Source organism: Marmota monax, unplaced genomic scaffold, assembly GCF_021218885.2.
Source record: "Marmota monax isolate L192 unplaced genomic scaffold, Marmota_monax_Labrador192_F-V1.1 WCK01_AAM20220418_F8-fsc00015, whole genome shotgun sequence".
Taxonomy (NCBI): Eukaryota; Metazoa; Chordata; class Mammalia; order Rodentia; family Sciuridae; genus Marmota; species Marmota monax.
Window position 1 is genome coordinate 24,362,591 of NW_026692194.1, and position 20,884 is coordinate 24,383,474.

General features: G+C 38.7%; 1 long non-coding RNA gene across 1 annotated transcript in view; it reads right to left on the reverse strand.

The window, feature by feature from the left end:
- Nucleotides 1–1,189: 1,189 nt before the first annotated feature.
- Nucleotides 1,190–20,884, reverse strand: part of LOC124080102 (uncharacterized) — a 48,591-nt gene continuing 28,896 nt past the window's right edge. The window contains exon 3 of the long non-coding RNA XR_006847589.1: nt 1,190–4,685. This is a non-coding gene — a long non-coding RNA (uncharacterized LOC124080102). The remainder of the gene's footprint in view (nt 4,686–20,884) is intronic.

Here is a 20,884-nt window from a genome sequence, read left to right on the forward strand (position 1 = left end):
AGTAAGATGTGAACTTGGACTTCATGATCACTTTGGGCGTCAAGGGCCACTTGGAAATTAGAAAAGATGAGATTTCCATGACAGTGCTAAGATGTTGTGATTGGACTATAGACAAAGAAAGGTAGTGTTACCAGTCAATCTAAGAGTAAGGACTGAAGACTAAGGCTGGGCCTTGTAACAATGCAACTGAGATGAAACTGGGTGAACAGGTTTAGTTCATGAAAGCTACTGGCATGGATCCCCTGACCCCAAGGATGCCTACTGCTGCCAAACTGACCCACAAATCAGCCTTTGTGATTCTGTCCTGCGTGAGGACAGTGCCTGCCACATTTCCTCCCTCCCCTGATGATGCCCTGTTATCTTTGTTTCTTTATTTTTTAACCTTTTTTATGGTTTTGTTTCTTTTCTATACATACAATCCTCCATTCCTTCTGTTTAAATTTGTTTAACCATTTTAAATTCTTTGCCTAGCTTAACAATACAAAAAATACAGAAGAATTTCTGATAAAAAGCAGCTGGCTCCAGCCCTGTTTATTTCTTTTCTTCAGTTCTTGTTCCCCGAGGTCAACTCTTGTCCATTTGTGTTTTTCAATTATGCATGGAAGTAGAATTCATTTTGATATAATTATTCAAGCATGGAATATGTCTTATTCTAATTATTACCCCATTCTTATTGATGTACATGATGGTGGGATTCACTATGGTGTATTCAAATAAGTACATAGGAAGATTATTTCAGATTCATCCACTGTCTTTTCTTTTCTTATCCCTATTCCCTTCCCTTCATTCCCCTTTGTCTAATCTGCTGAACATCTATTCTTCCCTTGTCTCCACTTATTGTGGGCTAACTTTCACATATCAGCAAAAACTTTTGACCTTTGGCTTTTTGGGACTGGCTTATTTCACTTAGCATGATAGTTTCCAGATCCATCCATTTACTTGCAAATGTCATAATTCATTCTTCTTTATGGCTAAGTAATACTTCATTTTATATATATATCACAAATGGGATTGACCATTTGTGTTTTTAATTCTGTTGTTTAATGCCAAAACTCTAGATTAGTATGTTAATAGAAATTTAATGTGAGTCAAGTAATTTTAAATTGTCTAATAGTCACATAAAAAAATACATATATAAAACAAATTTTAATGAACTATTTAATTTAATCAAGTACAACCAATACATTATTTCAGCACATAATCCATATAGATATTATTACTGAAATATTTTACATTTTTCTATTATTTTCAAATCTATTTAAACTTGTGGCTCATGTCAATTTGATTAAACACATTTTAAGTGCTTAATAGCCTCATTTGGTTTGTAGTTACTATATTGGGCAGTACCATTCAGGTAATGTATTTGATAGTATTTTTTTGATTTATAATATATTGAGTAAATTTATTATATCTACAACATATAATGTATATTTTCTCTTTAGCATGAATATAAGGTTATTTACACACTGATCTCTCCTTTTATCTTCTTCCTAGTAGTGTTTTTAGATATATACAGAAGTGCAGATTTGTACATGTGTGTATAATTTATAATTTCAGTTCTTTTATTGATTATGCGTATAAGTTTAAATAATACACTAGACAGACTATTTCTAATTCTTCAGTTTCAGAAATGTTCAAATTATATATCTTGACCCCTCACTAAAGGATATTACCATTTCTACTACATTCTATATCTTTCTTTTCAATCTCTCTCTTCCATCTTATATGGAACCCAAATTGTAAATATTTGTAGATAATTCTGTAACCAGTTGTCTCAGTTATTCTAAAGTAATACAGAGAGCAACAGGGAGTGAGAGAGCCTCTGTGTAGTTTTGATCAATATGGATAGAGATACAGACAACCAGAACTTGATTTACCTGAATGGCAAACAGAGAAGGAGTTTCCTTACTGCCAGCCAATAAATTATGTAGTAATGGTTTTGGATAATGGAATGAAGTACCAGTTGCTAATTTGAATTGAGGCTTTTTATTATTTTATTAGTCTATTCCTGGAGATTAAATATAGTAAGGAAATAGATTCACATTTGACATGTTAATAATTTTTCTTCCTAAAAAGCTGGCTTCTTATGGATTAGGGCTTTGTTCTGCAGAAGACCAAATGCTGAGATTCCAGAATCAAAAGAAACCCAGGGTCAAAAATGTCATGTGAGTTTGGTGGTGTTGGGGGCTGATGTCATTTGCAAAGAAGAATATTTGCAGTTGCTTTTTTTTCTTTAAATTAAAATTTGATGTATTAAAATTATGAACTAAAAAAATTTTTAATTGACCTACTACATTCAGCTCATAATTACTATTCTATTCATAAATCTAGTAAATGTTACCAATAACATTAGAAGAGTTTACTAATTAACTTGATTAATTATAGCCCTTTATATATTTTAAACTTTAATTGATTTGCCTTTCTTAAGAACTAAGTGCTTTGAACAAGTCATTTATCTCTAATTATTTAAAATGCTCTGGTTAATTTAATAAATTAAATTTCAAATATTGTAAGCCTCAATTTCTTTTATATATTCTAGTAGTAGGTACAAGAAAAGTAAATCATTTAAGTTAAAATCATGTCTAAAAATCTATTATATTCAATCACATATTTTAAATTGGAATTGTCAGATAAATCAATCTGTCAGATGCTTTGATATGCGGAATTCTCTAAATAACTTAAAATTTCTGACACCGTTTACTTTATCATTTCTATTCCTCTCTCAGTCTTGCGGGTATTAAAGGACTTTCTACTGAGGACAGGGCCACATGCTGAGTGAATTAGGGCACTTCTCAGCTGACTGAGAAGGCTAATAACCTGGAGATTTGGGTTGGGGAAAGAGCCAGTGCTGCAGATGTTCCGAGCTTTCCTGGGAGGCCTTGTTGAGCCTTGTCAAAAGTCCTCTTCTATAAATGCTATCAGTTTTGCAACCTAAGTTCCTGGAGTTCAAAGTGAGACCTTCTTGGGAGCTGCATGACCTATTTTGACTTTATTGTTTTAGCTGGATAGAGGAAGGCCTGGAACTCCACCCAGGTTGCTTCAGCGTTAGCTGGGAGACAATTAACTGAGTTATAGCCTGGGTCTGTCCTTAATTCTTTTCTTCATTCTTCCCTAACTGGTAGGACCAGAATGCATAGGTATTTGAATGAAGTCTGTCCATCTTGGAGGTTTTCCCATTTCTTCAGTTATAATCCTAAAACCGTGCAAATAACAGGAATTAGTAGGAATGAGGCTTCAACACTTCAAGTACACAAAGTGCTACAGATGTTTGCCTTCTCTTGGGAAGGTGGACTTCATACCTTCCAGTGTCCTTTATGCTCCCATAAACAAGACTGAGGTTATGAAAGTTTGGGGTCTTTTATTTTTTTAAGGTTCCTTTTCCATTAATTCCACCATATAGTACTCTGCATTATCACTTCTTGAGTGACTGACATATAACAGGTGCTGTAGGTATTAGGGGTTTTAGTGAAACTGGAAGATCCTTCCATTGTAATGCTGGTGTTTTTGCCTCTAATTGATTACTCACCCTGTTGGAAAATAGCTAATCTTATGGTTGGTGTGTGAATGTTCTTCTTCCTCTAGGCAACAGAATTGAAGGACTCTGAAGTGCTTTCTGCTGCTCTCTGTACCTTCTCTTCATTGTGCATTCCTGTGTGTGTCCTCTGTGACTGTGTGGGAGGGCTGGCTTGGGAGTGCTGTCCAGGCAGCTTGTAAATAGACTAGGAGGCTGCTCAGAAAGTGGATCATTCAAGATGTCATAGAACAGAGAGAAGGAAGCCTTGCTTGAACTCTTGGCCTCATTTATCTATCCACATCTTATGAAGTTGGAATTTTAGACATTTGCCTAACTATTAGTAAAACTGATAATTTTCTTATTTGGGTGTTTCTTTTGGTTGGGAATACCTGAGTGATAGTTGGAGAATGGGGAGGAATTAAATACTGTTTGAAGCCATGACAGGTCCCTGTATTCAGAAAGTTTAAGTAACTTGCCTAGGTCACATAACCAGTAAGCAGTCAAACTAGAATTTGTACATCAGTTTGTTTCCAAAATGATCATATATTCAGCACCGCCTCACTACTCCTAAGTCAGTGAAAGTTTTGAACAGGAGAGCAATTATAACTACACACATGATTTCTCCTTCTTAGGGGATGCCAGTCACTGTGGACATACAGAAAACTCAGGGGTTCACACAATTTTGGGTGTAAGACTTCTTTACACTCTTAAAAGTGATTGAGGATTCCCAAGTTTTTGCTTTTATGTAGGTTGCAATTTCAATATTTACTGTATTATAAAATCAACACAGTGAAATTTTCATAACACAGGAGCACACATTTCATTGGTCCTCAGAATGATGAGGTCACCACATGTCAGGTAACCTCTGGAAATTTCCACTTGACACTCAAGACTGAAAGTGAAAAACATGCTTAAATATGATGAAAATAGTTTTGACTTTGTGGTCCTTTGAAAGTCCTGATTACCTTGAAGGTGACGATTTGGACAGTAGTGGGTGGGAGTGGAGATTCAGATTCTCAGGTGAGCATGGGAGCTGCAGGAGAGACTCAGCAGAAGCCCTCCTGTGCCCACTGGCATGCACTGAGCCCAGTCCCAATGGTTCTTGGTGTTCCCCGAGGTTGTCCTGCTCATCTGCTGCTCTTGGTGGCCTGATTTTCACCTTTCACGGTCACTGCCAAACATTGAGACAGAGAATCACACCATGTATTACCAGCCCAGGGGAAAAAAATCACAATTCAAAATTTAAGTATGTTTTCTACTGAAGGCATATCAGTTAGCAGCATTGTAAACTCAAAAAAAATCAAAGAAAAACCATCATAAGTTGGGTACCATCTGTATGTCTATTTTTTGTTTTAATTTGAGGAGAGGGTGCCATTTTTCTCATTTGCTGAAGGTGCTATATGTGTTAGAGGCAGCTCAGAAGTAATGTGATTGGACACTCTCTTTTGGAAGAATACTTTGGCAGCAGTATGTGTTGAATGGATTGGAAGAGGGGGAGGCAAGCACTGGGCATGTCAATTGAAAGAACTCTAACTCAGAAAATTAGATTAGTTAGGATGATTTACTTTTCTAAAATCATTATATTGCTAAATAGTTCTTTCAGGGTAGTCAAATTGCTCAACTGATATGGAAGATAAAGTTGGGAATTCCCAACTTGGTACTTCCCGTTAGCTTTTCATTTAACTACATGTATAATTTATTGACAAAAATTTCCCCATGGTTCATCTATTTGCTGTTAGCCCTAAGGGAGTTTATGCTGTAGATCTACTCTGGAATCTTAAAGACATTTGCTTGCTTCCGTTTACGACTCACAGGCATACACTGCCACTTTGGTTGGCACTACTTATCTCCAGTGACCTTCATGGGCTCTGTGATTGATCTGAGAACAGATGAGAATGGAGAGGGAGTTGTGTATTCCTCACAGATCAGAGGTTTGTTTGCATTGCGTGCTTGGCTTTGTAGCTTACTGTGTGGGCACACTCTGCATCCTTCCTGTGTCCAGCCTCTGGGAATGACTGTAGCTAGATTTTAAGGTACCAGCAGGAAGAAGCAAAAGTAGAAAGTTGTGAAATTCAGGGGGTATGCAGTTTGAATCAATTAAGTGCCATTTGCAAATTGCTGTTCTTTTTCTGGGTTTATAACAGTGAAAGCCTATTGAAAAGTTGACATTTATCATGTAAAGAAAAAAAATACTTTGTAAGCAGTACAGTTTTTGGGGGGTATTGTTTCATATTGAGGATTATATACTTTTTTCTTTTGCTGGTTGCCAAGGAGATATATTAGATGAAGTGGTTATGACCAAGTTCCCCAATGAACTCTAAACTTTATGAGAGCGAGGATCAGATTTTTCCATATTTTTACTTTATATCTGTGTACCATATTATGGAACACACCAGTGTGTATGAAGTGAAAATGAATAAATAAAATTGGTATTTTTTTCTCATACTATAATATATATATAGGTGAATACACACACACACACACAGATATATAGGAGAATGCTGGAGAACTCTGGATTTGAATTTGTGGAGGACCCCAGACTTTTTCTCTGGCCTTCATCTACATGTATGGCAGAGAAATGAATCTCTAAACAAAGAATTTATTTGGTAATAAAATTCTAGAATTGCAATTCAGGACACTTATAGATCAGGATGATCTTTGGTATGCCCAGAGAACAAAGGCAAATGATAGGTTTTGTTGGGGGAAGAAGAGGTTATACAAACTGTGTTGAAACAAAGTTCATGGTCCTGGCAGCAGCTTGCTGAAGCAGGTGAATTATGCCTGGCCAGAGTTGTTGCTAGGTAAGATTTATATAATCTCAGAGTTATAGTTAGGCCCTTATGGTTGAGGACTGGGCTTACAAGACAGATTTGAAACTGGCATGTTTAACCTGCATGTTTCTCCTCATGGCCTCTTGACTCCATTTTAGTTGAGCATGACATAACTAAATCAATTTTGTAAAATCACCTTTCAAAAGGGTCTGTATAACGGTAGCAACCCTTTGCAGAGTAGACTCACACTGGGGCTCTCCATCTAGAGGAGCCTTCAGTCATTCCTGAAAGGCAATAAGCTTATAAGCTCTGTTTTATTTTTATTCTTTTTTTATTCCCATACAAGTTAACTGCAGTGTTATGGACCAAATTGTTTTCTGCCTAAGTTCATGTTGAGGTCTTAACCTCCAAGGTGACTACATTTGGAGAGAAGGCCTTCATGAGGTAAGTAAGATTAAGTGAGGTCGTAAGTGTGGGCTGGAATCTAATAGGACTGGTGTCCTTAGAAGAGGAAGACACATAGGGTGGGGGGGATGCACAAAAAGGGAGGACCTCCCCAAGAGGATGTAGTGAGCTGGCAAGCCAAGGAGGGAAGCCTCAGAAAAACCAAACCTACTGACCTCTTGATCTTGTACTTCTAGCATTCAGAATGGTAAGAAATAAATTTCAATTGTTTAAATCACTCAGTCTGTGGTACTTTGTTATGGAAGCCCTAGTAGACTACTCATTCAGGAAGGACATTACTGTTTGACCATCTTGGAGAGAGTATGCCATCTTCAATGAAAAAGAGAGAAGGGTCCATCTGCTTGCAGACCTTTCACCTCTATTTTTACTGCATTTATATCAAATAGAAAAGAGATATAGTCACCCAATTGGTGGACTCAGCCCAGCTCACCATCCTTTTGCAGCTCTGCCCTTAGTTCTTTTATTGTCTTTGGCTATAGACTGCAAGGTATTTTTTTTTTTACCATATGCAAAGTATTGTTTATTAGACCAAGTGACAAAGGAGGAGTAGGAATCCAGGGTTTACAGGCAGAAAGGTAAGAGGGAGGATGCAGTTTGTTGAACTGAATTCTCTTTTTCACGACACATGGAGCTGTTGGTCTGTGAGGGGAATGTGGCAGGTGATGGTGGAGCAAGACTGCCTAGGTTTGAATTCCTGGGTACCACTTTTGAGGTGGTGATCTTGGAAGAACTACTTAATGTCTATGTGCTTCAGTCTTTTCATCTACCAGATAGATAGTAATTACAATTTTATGAAATTTAAAGGAGTTAATAGTATATGTAAAATATCAAACAGTACCTGATGAATGATGGGAGCTCTATAAGCATTAGTCACTATGATAATAATGATGATGATGATGAAGAAGAAGAAGAGGTTCATGATGGCAGTGAATTGGTGACAATGGCAATGCCTGTTAGATTTTCACAAGTACTCAAACAAGTACTAGAGAATACTGATGTTGTCCTGCCCCTTTCCCAAGGTTCTTCATTCCATTTCAGAAAATTTGAGCAATTTGGATTCACCTCTCTAGTGAGTGGTCCAATCCCATTTAGGAGAGAACTTTTTCTGTCTCATAATTTGGAATGTATGTGTGCCACCATCTGTAAGACACAAAATTGTTCAGTATCTTTTTCAGACTTAGGTAAACCACCTATTCTATAACTTGGCCCTCCACATAGTGCCAAGGATGCAGGTCACTCCACTCAGACAGGAATCTTTAGGACATTGCTGTCAGCCTGATTTGTTGCTTTGAGAATTTAGGGTTTGGACTTGAGCCCCTATATCAGTAGTATCTTTTTTTCTGATTGGATTTTTATTCTCTTTTTCTTCTTGGACCTGTTTGCTTCCCTCTTTCTCCCTCAAGGAATTCTCAGAAGCTCTGGGACCTATGGCAAACATTTATGACTTAATGTTTACACTCACACAATTATCTTTCTTTTCCTTGGAATGCCATTTCCTGTCCTTTCTGCAACTGTTATTTCCTGTGTATCAGCCAAGTTCTATCTCATGATAGTCTCCCACAAAACCTCTCTGTATTCTAATTTTTCACTCACACGCTGTCCTCAGTGAATGGATGTTTTATGTAACATCTTAATGTAAATTTAAACTCCTGGAGTAGGTGAAGGGTATTTCTGAAAAGCACAGATAATTATATATCAAATGCAGCAGAAAATAGATGACTTGGCCTGGGGCCTCTGCTTGCTGCAGTGAAATTTTCATGGAAAGAAATAAAGAGTAAAATAGACCTATCTTAATCAGTTTTTCATAAAAAAACTGTTCTCTTATTTTCTTACAAAACTATCTTCAGTGAGATCTCCTTAATTTTATGACCCCAGTAAAGACAACCTTCCATATATGAGGTCATGCATGGCATATCAATCTTTATAAACCTGGTACCTGGCAAAGCACTGGGCACACAGTTGGATCTCAGATGGTTGCTGAATGAATAAAGATACTTTTGAAAGTATATCTTTTCCTTCCTAACCCCATGCTTTAAGTTTGGCAAAATATTCCATATAAGGGTGACACTAATTTGGTTTTACAAATCTTCTAGTCAAGTTATTACTTTAGGATTTACTGCCTGACTATCGGGGAGCAATGAGGAGCAGCGAGAGAATATAAACATTGCACATATTTATTATGAGCACAAGCTTGGAGTCCTGCATTAGTCACTGGCTGAGATAAGGAGGGAATCTCACTTTGTGCTTGCTCCCATTATGGAATGTGGGACCTAAATGATTACTTGGAATGCTTTGTATCTCTTAACTGTGGGATTCTATGTAATCACAGTAATATGCATACCTGAGGCAACTGCTTTGACTGCTTCTTGGCGGTGTATCAAAATACATTTCAATTTCAAATATGTATTTTTTTTAACCTTAAGAAATGCTTTCTGTACAAATGACATTAAATGTTGGCAAGGATGTGGGGAAAAGGGCCCACTCTTACATTGCTGGTAGGACTGCAAATTGGTACAACCAATCTGGAAAGCAGTATGGAAATTCCTTGGAAAACTTGGAATGGAACCACATTTGACCCAGCTATCCCACTTCTTGGTTTATACCCAAAGGACTTAAAAACAGTATACTACAGGGACACAGTCACATCAATGTTTATAGCAGCACAATTCACAGTAGCTAAATTGTGGATCCAACCTAGATACCCTTCAGTAGATGAATGGATAAATAAAATGTGGTATATATACACAATGGAATATTATTCATCATTAAAAGAGAATAAAATCATGGCATTTGCAGGTAAATGGATGGAGTTGGAGAATATAATGCTAGGTGAAGTTAGCCAATCCCAAAAAATCAAATGCTGAATGTCTTCTCTGATATAAGGATGTTGATTCTTAATGAGGATGGGGAGAGCATGGGAGGAATAGACAAATTTTAGATAAGGGTAAAGGGGAGGAAGGAGAAGAGGGGGAATGGGGGTAGGAAAGATGGTGGAATGAGACAGGCATCATTACCCTAAGTACTTGTATGAAAACACGAATGGTGTGGCACTACTTTGTGTTCAATGAAAAATTGTGCTCTATTTGTGTAATATAAATTGAATTGCATTCTACTGTCATGTATAACTAATTAGAATAAATAAAATTTAAAAGATTTTAAAAAGAGATCCCTTCTGGTCCTTTTAAAATTTACATATTTTTTTCTACTTCTTCAAGTATATTACAAAGTTCATGTCAAACCTCATTTATTTGAGTAGACTTAAAATTTAGTCTTAAGAAGAACCAATAGATATAATAAAATGCAGCAGGGACATTATTGTTTCTGCTATTCAAAGAGGCTCTGTTCCAGATTCTTTTAGTTTCCTCTTATTTGACTTTGCTTATTTCAACTATCATTGAAATGTTTAAATAAAGACAAGAGACATGCAGAATGTTTTTGAATTGCAGTAATTGAAACTCGTGCTTTTTATAAAACATTAATTAAGATTGAAATTTTAGCGGTTAAAAAGAGTAGAGGTAACGTAGCATAGGCTATGTTGATATCAACCCATAGAGGCAGGGAAATAGGAGTGGCAGGCAGAAGGCTGGACTGATCTTACAATGGTCTGAGTTCATTATGAAGCTTCTTTGAGCTGGCAGTCTCTGGTTACCCTTTCTCAAGGTCTTCTTCTCAGTCATAATTTTCATTGCTGTGACAAAATACCTGAGACAAGCAATTTTTCAAAGTTTATTTTGGCTCATAATTTCAGGAGTTCCAGTCATGGTTGGTTGACCCTGTTGCTTTTGGGCCTAAAATGAGTCAATGCATCATGGTGAGAGGTGTGACAGAGGAATCTGGTCATCTCATAGTGGCTAAGAAGCAAAGAGAGAGGGGAAGGGTCAGTGGGATGCCAATGTCTCCTTCAAGGGCTTGCTCCAGATGACATAAATTCCTTCCACTAGACCTCACTTCCTAAAGGTTCCATCATTTTTCAAATGCCACAGGCTGGCTATCAAGCCTTTAATACATGGGTTTTGGGGAGCATTTCAGATCTGAACTATAGCAACTTCATAATAAAAAACGTGTTGTAATTGCTATCAGACATATTTTATTTTTTTCCAAATAAAGCAAGGTGATTAAAGAAAAATCCATGAAGTTCTATTCTGGCTAAGTGGCTTCTAGATTGACAAGACTTATTAGGAAGATCAGAAATCCCAGTTGATATAAAGTTTTCTGGCTGATAAAATAACACTTTGCAGATTTTAATTGACCTGACTTTGCGAGAAACTTATGAAACTGTTAAGTTACCAAAATTTATGATTAGCAAACATGAAAGGCATTCTTTTAGGAGCAAAACCTGAGAAAAGGATACAGAATAATTCTGTGAGAGGACAGAGATGGGAACCTGTCAGTCTTCTATCAAACACTGATATAACATTTCAGTGCTGATGAATTTTAAAAGAGAGAATTCATATTTTCTTCATAAGTAGTTAAATAAAAATGAAATAAACATTTATGTGTGGGTTTGTATAGTTTTACAAGCTATACAGACAGACAAGATGTTAAATTGAAAGTTCAGGTTGAGGAGCCAAGGTCTGAAGATACTGGATATCAGAAGTTATCCAAAACTTCAACGTTGGTGCTTAGAAACTCATTAGATTGACTCATCTATACTGAATTCATATAAAAGAGTTGGCCTGTTGGGACTGAAGATTGTGCAGAGATTTTTTTTGTTGTAGAGAGTCTGTTTCATTCTCCTTCTTTACCCTAAAGATCCATTAAACAATTGCAAGGCAGAGTCTGGAAAAAATAACTCTGTTTCCTTTCTTCTCAGGATTCCTGGTCACAATTGGTTACAATATCCAGATTAAGCAATTGGTTCTTAGAAAAGTTAAATGAATTATTCACCAACTATGGTTTGTTTCTGGTATTATTATTATTTTTTACAATAAAAAGCTGACTTGAAGCCAGCTTTCAACACGATTCAACTATATACCCTGAAATAGGATTACTATGTGATTAGAGCTTGATTGTAGAAGTGATCAACCTGCCTCTCTGGCAGGCCTTCAGATATCCGCTAATAGAGTGTCAGGCACACTCACATGCTTGTTATCTTCTTAGGTGGTAAGCATAATAATCTAAACAGTGAGCCCCAGCCATGTCCACAACAATCCCATGTGCCCTCTTAGACTAGGATTTTATTGAAGTATAGACTCTGTATTCCTTCAAATGAAGCAGCAGAGTTTTCTTGGTTACTCATGCTCCCTGGGTGTTAAGGGTTGAATTTTATCTGCCCCCCCCCCCCAAATTCACATGTTGCCACCCCAACCCTTAGTATCTCAGATTGTGACCTTTATGGAAATAAAGTTGTGGCAGATGTGATCAGTTATGGCAACATAATCCCAGAGCAGGGTGGGCTCCCAATCTATTATGACTAGTGTCCTTACAAAAAGGGGAAATTTGGATGGAGAGACACATGCAGGGAGAATGGCAGGCGAAGAAGAAGGCAGAGATCAGGGTGATGCTCCTAAGAGCCAGGAAATGCCAAGGACTGTGAAGACTGCCAGTGAACCTCCAGAAGTGAGGGGCTGGGGTACAGAACAGATTCTCTCTCACAGCCTCAGAAGGAACCACTCTGGCCGGCACCTTAGTTTGGTATATCCAGCCTCCAGAACTGTGATGAGTTTCTGTTGTTGAAACTACCTAGTTCATGGCACCTTATTACTGCAGCCCTAGGAACTGATGCACTGGGCTTGCAAAACGAGAAAACTTATCAGCAATGGGGGATGTTCCAGATCTGTGGACTCCTCTCAACACTTCCAGTGCTTTATGTATTCTCATATTCTGACTCATTTCGGGCCCTTATCATAACACCTTATCTTTCCTTTCCCTTTGGATAAATTATAGAAAGCGTGTGGCATCCAGAATGGAAAGCTGTTTGACAGAATAATCTGGCTGGGGCATGCAAGATTTGCTAACACTGTGGGATATGCTTAGAATGTCTAAATCCAGCAAATCTGAGAAATTTCAGGCTGCATGCATACATTTTCTATAACATGAAAAGAAAAGGCAAACATTGTTTTAAAATGATAGACATTTTAGCTTATTGAATAAAGAGATGGAAAACAGCAAAATTATAATTAACAAGAATACTTAAGAGGATCCAAAGGTTGAAATGGAGGACCCTATAAGGGGTGTGCAGAGGCGTGTATATTTTTTCTTAGAATAGTGAAAACTGCAGATAACTACAACAAGGGAGCAGTCTTGGTATTTTTAACACTTTATTTTGAAATAATCACCAATTTTCAGGAAGATGTAAAGAAATGCAGGGGAGGTCTGCTGTACCCTTTACCCAGCCTTTGTCATTGTGAACGTCATGTGTAAATTATATCTAATAATCAAGGAGGAAATGGATGTGGGTGTTTCCCATAAGATTTATTTAGATTTTTCTAAATATACACACACCGATTTTTAGTATAATGTTTCTCTTGTGTGTATATAGCTTTATATACTTTTATTACATGTGTAGTATCCAGCTACTTAACTGTACCATCACCATAAGACTCCCCCGTGCTACCCTTTAATAGCTACCGGCACTTCCTTCCCCCATCACTGACCCTTGTCAACTATGAATCTGGTCATCTCTATAATTATGTCATCTCAGAAGTGTTACATAAACAGAATCATGCAATTTGTATCCTTTTGACAGGTCTTTAAAAAAACTCAGCGTAATATCCTTGAGGTTCATACAATTTGTGTATAATCAATAATTCATCCATTTTCATTGCTAAGTATTTTTCTATGAGTTGTATGTTCTACAGTTCAACCATTTACACATTGAAGGGCATTTGGGTGGTTTTTGACTACTACAAGTAAAGCTACTATATCATCTGTGTACTGATTTCTGCACGAACATACGTTTTTACTACTTTGGATAGTTCCTCCCAACTACAACTTTGTGGTTGTATTGTCTATTTTTAGTTTAAAAAGGAACTGTCAAACCACTTTCTATACATTTTGCCACTTTTGGTTGCACCAGTGATTCAGTTTCTCTAATCCTTCCCTGAACTTGACATTATCACTGTTTTTATTTTAGCCACACTGATAGGTGGATTTGTATCTTGTTAGAGTTTTAATTTGCATTTTGCTAATGGCTAATGATGTTGAACACCTTTTCATCTGTTTCTTTGCCATCTATATATTTTCTGTGCAATGTCTGTGCATATCTTTTGAAGATTTTTAAGTTGGGTTGTTTGTTTAACTGGGTTTTTTGTTTTTGTAATGTTAGGTGTTGAGAGTTCTCTGGATATTCTAGGTACAAGTTCTTTGTCAGATATGAGATTTGTGAATACCTTTTCACATTCTATAATTCATCTTCTTTTTCTTAGCAGGGTCTTTAAGCAAGTTTTAAATTGTGATAAAGCCCAATTTACCAAACCTTTATGTATTGCAATTTTGGTGTCAAGGACATGATCAGTTTTATATTTGGAATGTGAAAGATGGGTGTGTGTATGGGGGGGGGCGTGCAGCAAGCACAGGGAGAGGTAGAGGGTTGTGTGGCTTTTTGACAGTCCAAGTGGAAAGGCTGAAGTATGAGGATACCTGGAGAAAAGGGGATACTACCACTAGGCAGTAGACCTAATAGAACTTTGTGATCAATTACATGGAGAGGGTGGTAGCATGAGTGGCATTTGGAGTTTGGGTTTGCATAATTGAATGCATTGTTTTGCCATTTACCAGGTCATTACAGGAAGGCTAAGGGCAGGTTTGTGAGATAGATCCTTGATGGCCGAGAGTTGAGGGTAGACACAATGAGCTGAAGGATCCTGTAGGACTTTCAGGGTGTAAAGAATGGGCATAGAGATGGGGTCTAGACCTCAGGTGAGTGTTTAGAAGTGAAGACAGAGACCTGGGAGTCACTGACACTCTGTGTGCTTGAAGCCATGGGAGTAACAAGAGCATCCGGGGAGAGACAGGCTGTAGATATTTCACATCTACATGTGAAAGCAGGATATTTGATGAATGATGTAGAAAACCTGAAAACTTGCCAGCAGTTGAGAAATCCCAGGTCCTCTCTAGTTACCAAGAAGTTCTATAAATCTGAGCAAGTGAGATTCCTTCAGAGAGACATTCAGTGTTTTCCTTTGGAAAGTGGAATCAGAGGATGGTTTTATTTATTGCTGAGTGGTTGAACTTTACATACACGAGAGACACGTCACTAGGTGGATGACTTTTACCTCCCATACTCCCTAGCCCATCTTTCTCTTCTAAACTTATCCAAAAGAAATAGGGTCTAGCATTCTATCTAGTTTGAAGAGAGAGATGCACTATTCACTCTGCTGCATCTATGTCGTGCCACACAGAGGTGAAAAAAAGGAAAAATGAAAAGGAAAAGTTAAATGTAATAGCTGGTGGAAATAGGTATTTGAAGATCAGCTTTTGATCAGCATGTGCCATCTAAGCCTTTAATTTTTAAAATGCTCAAGCACAGTGATTTATTTTCATGCTGTGAGTGAATGAAAGGGGAAGATTGAAATTCTTTTAAAAAGAAAGACTGCTGCCTATGGGTTCGTAAAATAATGGCGCTATGTTCTCAAGCTGGAAACCTGCCCTGCCATTAGGTGCACAAGCTGTGCTTATAAGAAAAGAACTATACAGGTGGGAATGTTCCTCACTGTATTTAAAAGGGATTTGAGGAGGTTTTTGTCTTGAGAATTGTGGTAGAAAAGGCTTGAGAGTTTTGAAAATGACACAATTGGAATTTTGGTGGGAGAGCTTCTCTCAGCCACCAGCTCACCTGTACAGCCTCCTCCTCCCCTAGTTGGTTCCCTCACACAGCTTCCTCAGCCACCATCAGTGCATGCAGGGGGTTCTACCTGCCTTTCTTTGGTATCAGGCTGAGAAGAGTTTTTGGTTAGAATTAAAAATTCCTCTTGAGTACCAAACCTTAAAATATGAAAAGGAAGTGACCTTATGAGATATCAGGGAGGGGTCTCCAGATGGACAGGAGTCAGGGGAAGGGGAGATGTGCACTCTGTCCAGCAGGTGGCAGTGTGAGCATGTGGCAAGATCTAAGGAGGCCACTCATTCCTGAGGACCTGGATGGGGGAGTAGGTTCTGCACATTTCCAAGGTAGATTTCCATCATCTAGCTCCCACTTCTCAAGTCCTGGGAATTTTTGACAAAATACTTTCCATTGATAATTTATAGAAGCATCCCTTGCCACTCTGCTGTCCAGTGGCTTATTTTGGAAGGCTGGTTGTTTTAATAAATGAGCAACCTATACAATATGCAGGGAAATAAAACCTTATAACCCTTTGATTGCTAGTGTTTGTCTGCCTTAAGCACTCAAGTGACAGAATGATCAAATAAGAGCAGAATTGTGGTTTTGATCTCTGCAGAGGTCAATTACTTTGTTCCTTTTGTGTGGCCAAAGCCTTACCGTTAATGTGTTTAATACCTGGAAATGCCTCTTTTGCATGGAGGTGGGGAGCATCAATGTTGAAGGATTGCTCAGTCAAAGAGATTCATTATTAAAAAGAATAGTGACCTCAGATTCATGTAGACTTGGGTCCAAATCCCTGCGCTATTACTCAGTGGCTAGGCAACCTCAGGTAAGTAAGTCTCTCTGAATCTTTCATCATCTGAATTTTTCTTCCAGACTCTGTAGGTATGAAGGTGATAAACAATGCACGTGGAGGTAGCTAGAAATAATAATGGTGTTAATATCCATGGATTGTCTCTATGACAATTTACTTGGATTCTTTACCAAAGAGAATATGGGTTTTGTCCTTATACTCTTTGAAAACACAGAAAAATCTTTACTTCAGTGGGCCAGCTAGTTAGAACATTAGCTTTCCTCCCCTTGCTGGTCCCAGGCTTCCAAGGGAGTCAGAGCTAGGGGGCCCTTGGGTTAGAAAGAGCAGGTTAAGTAGATATTGTTCTTATTTTACTGGCTTTTACAGACAAATATGACCTTCAGACGATGAGCTGTTCTCCCTACCCACAGATATACAGGCCAAATGGCACTTCCAAGAGAAGAACGTAGGGCCACTCATGCACATTGTTATTTTGAGGACACTCTGACCATTGCTTCATTTCATTTTGCCCTGTGAGGATCTGAATCACGGTGCTCCATCTCAGTGCATGGCTTCCACATCCACCAGTTTGCAAAACCAGATCATTAGGAGCCATGTTTGACATCTTATTTCTCTCTGCTTCTTGCTTGTCACCAAAACCTGAAAGATTTATCCCCCAAATATTTCTCAGATCTCTCATATTTCATCACTTGTACCACCACCCCTTTTGTCCCTCTTATTTTCTTTCTTCTGGATGTCTCCATGAACCTTCTTTTTGTTATACCCACATCCACTGTAAACCTTTACTACCTTTTCTACATAGAACTGAGTGAAGCTTTGATTGCATTTGGTCACCAGGTTACCTGAAGGCGGCAGGGCTGTTAATATTTTAATATACAGAATTAGGAGCACTTTACCTTTAAGAGTTATCTTTCATACTGGACAGGGGAGCAGAGGGAATATGTTCTGCTATGCCAGGAACACACAGAGGAATAACCCTAGTATCAGGAAGCTCACATTCTTGTAGGCAGAGATTGATGTAGAAACAAAATACTGCAAAGCCCTGTCTCATACTGATGTGTATGTGAGGAGTCTGCAGGCCCCAGCTGAAGTGTGGGTACAGGGGAAAAGGCAGGGCTTCAAGGAGCCTTCATGGAGGCATCTGCTTGAAAGATACTTGTGCAGGGCTCTGGGATTTCTGCTTGGGGAAACGGCCCTGTGTTTGTGGAATTTCCAATCTAGAGAGTGTAGGGACTCAGAAAACAATATCCCAAATATGGGTGGTCGGCATGTTGAGGACTTTGAGTGGAAGGGTGCTGGAGGGCCTCAGGAACAGGTCTCTTTCTGACTTCTCTTGTCCTTCTTCCTGCTTCTTTTTCTCCCTCAAGGCAGTTGACAGAAATGAGAATTCCTCTTCTCTAAGGTAGGTCCAAGAAACTGGAACCTCATTCCTTTGAACCCAGCCATAACTCCTAGAAGTATTACTCTAATCTTCCCTGCCTTTCTGTATAAGAGCTGGCAATAAGAAATTCTCTGACCTACCTTATCTTAAGTAGGTCATAAGACTTTCATTCCAGAAGGGATCCTGTCCCATACTGGAAGAGAGGGGATACAACACAGAGAAACAAGGAAGAATCTGAACAGACAGTCCTGCTGGGCTTCCCCCTCAGTCATTTCCTTTTTTGTCCAGTGACATTTCTACACAATTAGCTTCAGTGAACCTAAGCTTAAAAATGGACAGTTTCCTATGGGTCTTTGGGTCTTAATTTCCAAAGAGATTTGTGTCACACAAGCCTTTGATTAAATAAACTTGCTATGCTTTTCTCTTGTCAACCTATCTTTTGTTTCAGGGGGAGAGGGATCACATTTTTCTGGCCCTGCAAAAGAAAGAGGGTCATTAAGTAAAAATATACAATTATATAATATAGAAAGAAATAGTTATATATTATAATTAATATTAAAGGGAGAATATTGTATATTAGTAGTTATATAATATTCTAATACTAATTAATATTTGAGGGAGAATAACAGGGCCATCTGTCATTTTGTGTGGGAGATTAGGAGAGGGCTTCTAGGGAAGTGGCCCTTGAGCTGAGTCAGGGAGACTGAGCAGGTGGGTGGATCCTGCTAAGGACAGGTGTGGGAGCATTCTGGACAGTAGGGGCTGGCAAAGAGGGGAAGAGCTGGGGATTCAAAGAACCATAAACTGTCCAGTGTGGCTGGAGCACATTGATCAAGGGGTAGAGTGTGAAGGGTCAAGTCAGGGAGGGCCTTGGAGGCCATGGTCAGTGTTGGACTTCATCTTGGAGAAGAGCCACTGGAGGCTTTGAGGGGGAAAAAAAAAGAGTGCCATGATGGGATTTAGGTGTAAAACTAGACTGTCTACTGTTTGAAGAATGGATTGGAGAGGAGAAAATAGGAAGGTAGAGAGAGTAATACTACGATGTTGGGTGGGAAGTGAAGGTGGCCTTGAATGTGGCTCCTTGGAGGTATTTGAACAAACAGACATGGTTAGATTGGAAAGGTCAGGACAAAGGAACACGATGTCCACACCCAGGAGGTAGGAGGAAGCACAGTGCAGCAGGGGAACAGGGAGGCAGTGCTGGGCAGTGGGCTGGATAGGAGGGCAGGGGTACATCCCAGCACCCACAGTTCAAGAGATAGGATTTCTCTTGAGGACATGGAGCTACTAAGAGGTGAAAGAAGAGCCTTGCAGATCAGCTCCACATTGTAGATAGAGTTTTCTTAGGAAACTCAGGGGGAGAAGAGTCTGGAGTTCCATGGTTATTGAAATAGTCTAGGGACATGAAGAAATGGTGTCAACAGTGACACCTCTGAAATAGTTGTCAACAGTGACAATTACTATTTATGAAATGCCTATCATATACTGCCATCATACTTATGTCTGTCATTTATAATCTTCCTCACTGGATTCCCTGCTACAGCTCCCCAAAGCGGGAAATGGAATTGATAGGACCCCAGAGGGAGCTGGATACTTCCAACAGCCACTCCTCTTTGTATCCATGAGCCCTTTTGCATGATGCATAAAATGGAGTGTTTTGTTGCTATTTTTTAGATAAGGAAGTGACATTCCTTTGATGAAGTAAGTTTTCCAAAGGTGATAGAGCTGGATATATTGCAAAAGTAGAATTCAAAACGTGTTCTCTCTGATTGCAAAATTCGTGTTCTTTACATCATATCAAATAGCTCCTTATATTACTAGTAAAACCTGTGGTGGTGACATGGTTATTAATCTGAATATTTATCTTAACTAGAACGAGGACAGTGATTATGAATTATCCATTTCTATGCCTTTCCAGTGTTAAGTTCTGCAGTCTTAAGTTTTTTTGACTATAAGAACCTATAGAATGAAATGGCAGTTTTCCTATTAAGAGTCTGAAGTCCTTTTTTATTCCATTACCCTCTGAGTATTCTTTTTCAATGAGAAACAGCATAAGTGGGAGCTACCGTCTTGTGTCTCCATCTTGGTAAAAGTTGTTTGTCCCCATGGCTGCAAGAAGTACAGAGGAGAAAGACCCACACCACCCCCAGAGCTTCTTTATATTTCCTGCTTACCCTTACATACAACTTCCTCAAGCCCCATACCCTCAGTTCATGGTCCTTTACCCTGAAGCATCTGCAGGGTCGATAACTGGAGAATCAGAGTGTAGGGTCTTTGAAAGGCTATGAATTTCAGCTGCTTAATGGAGTCTGAGAATCATGCACACACATCACTACAGAGAAGCAGGGTTGCTGGGAGAAAGGATGCTGGTTGTGCAGCCAATTAAAATGCATACTGCGTAACACCAACATTTTCCCACAGTGCCAACAGTAGGTTTTAATTATGCAGTAATAAAAAAATGGAGAAACAGCAGTAAATTGCAGTCTATTTCTATGAGTGATCTTAGTTCAATAGCTAAAATCTACAAATTACATAAAACAAATATTTCAAACTAAATCACAGTGTGTTTGTAGAGCAGGGGTTGTGCAAAAGGCATCAGCATTTTTTATTGCCACCTTGCTGCTTATGGTTATGTAGTGTGGCCACTGAGTTGGGAATGGAGTAATTGAGCCCAGACTGGGGACAAAATGGATTTGGCACATGGGACAGGAGATGGAAGTGAGAAATCCTGAGCCCCGAAGTGATTTAAAAAAGGGGGGTCTGCATAGTTTGTAGGACTGGTGGAGGATTTTGCTTTACTCCCTCTAGCTTCAGGGATCTGACAAGGGAGGGATATTCTGTTCTGTTGTCCCTACAGGGTGGGGAGAGGACATTGGCTGTGCCCAAGGCAGAGGATCACACTGTGTTGTCCTCTCCGAGTATAACCTGTTGGTGTTGAAAGCCTCCATCATTGTGAGGTGGGGTGGCTGTTAGAGGCATCCTACTTTCCTGAGCTCTTAAGCAGTCCAAAGCTCCCCTTTGAAGAACTGAGATGGCAAACCCAGGTTTTACAAAATCTGAAGCTTATAGAATTTTGGGAAAGGAGTTCAGGCATCTTTTTGGAAATTTTATAAAAATAAATGACCATATGAATAACCGTCTGAGGCTTAAGTTTAATTAGTTTCATAACAATCTA